Raw genomic sequence first — 1403 nt, 5'->3', positions numbered from 1 at the left:
CGAGTTCCAATATGTGAAGGAATAGAAGCCTATAAATAGGAGTGAAGTACTGTGATTAGAACCTGCTGTGAATTGACTTCTTTAGATGTGAACTGGAGCCCCAGTGGTGCAAGAGTGAAGTGCTTGCCTGCTGACCAAACGTTTGGTGGTTCTGAACCCACAGAGCAGCTCCAAGAGAAAAAGGCCTGGTGATCTGCTTCTGTTCGGATTGTACCCTGGAAAAATGCCCACCCAGGACCTCTCAAGTAGGCATTGTGTTGTTGCCATTGAACCTGCCCCCCGACCCGTGGGGACGCCGTGGACAGTGGAAGGAAACATGCCGTCCCACCATCAGTGTCCCACGGAATCATGGTGACCCAAAGGGGTTTTGTTGGTTTGTTTTCAGAAGTAGATCACCAGGCCCTTTCTTCCTGGTCTTTGTCTGGACCCTCAGCTGAAACATGTCCACCATTACAGCCACACAAAAGCCTTTTCTGACTGATGGGTGGGGGTTCAGAATAAAATGGTGCATTGGCTGGGAATCAGGAACCCCCACATGGAAGCTGGGAATTGTATCAATGAATCACCAATGCCCCTGAAACTGTGAAAACTCATTCTGACCTATGTTTATCAGGAACTTTCTATCTGTTATATGTATTTATATTTTCCATATGCAATAAATATTCCTATTATTTCAGAATCACTTACTGCCATTGAGTCAGTTATGACTCATAGAGACTATCTATGTATAGGACAGAATATAACTGCCCCTGTGGTTTTACAGGTGCAGAAAGCCTTATCGTTCTCCCTGCGAGCAGCTGGTGGGTTTGAACTGCTGACCCTGTGGTTTACAGCTCTATGCATAATCCACTATGTCACCAGGGCTCCTTTTATTTCAGATTAGAACTATTTATTGTTTCTTATGTAACATTCTTTCACTTAAAATGTACAAAAACCATATCACAATGCCCTTCAAGGAGAGGAGTAAAGCTAAAGCCAATCTTTGATCCAGGGAACTCAGGGACATCTTGTGGAGGAGACTGGTGTGTGATAATCCATTTGTGATAGTTCACAGAAAATGCTAGAAAGAGAGGAATCGACAAACAAAGGAAATCCCACAGCTTGGGCTAGGGATATCTAGACAGGCTTGTAAAATGAACTGACCAAGGGAGCAACAAGTGATCCAAAATTAGTGGCAAGGAGGGTGTGAGAGGCCTGCTAAGGGCAATGTAACTGACAGAAATTACTGAAATTAGCAAATGAAGGCTGAGCATGGTAGAGGGACAAGAGCAAAGTTAAAGGAAATAGAGGAAAGAACTAGGGGACAAAGGGCATTTATAGAGCTCTAAATACAGGCATGTACATATGTAAATATATTTATATAGGATGGTGGGGAAATAGATCTACGTGCATATATTTATAGG

This window comes from Echinops telfairi, unplaced genomic scaffold (assembly GCF_000313985.2).
Source record: "Echinops telfairi isolate 266 unplaced genomic scaffold, ASM31398v2 ScPeMD7_1;HRSCAF=3_0, whole genome shotgun sequence".
In the NCBI taxonomy this organism is placed as follows: Eukaryota; Metazoa; Chordata; class Mammalia; order Afrosoricida; family Tenrecidae; genus Echinops; species Echinops telfairi.
This window is presented reverse-complemented; position numbering follows the sequence as displayed.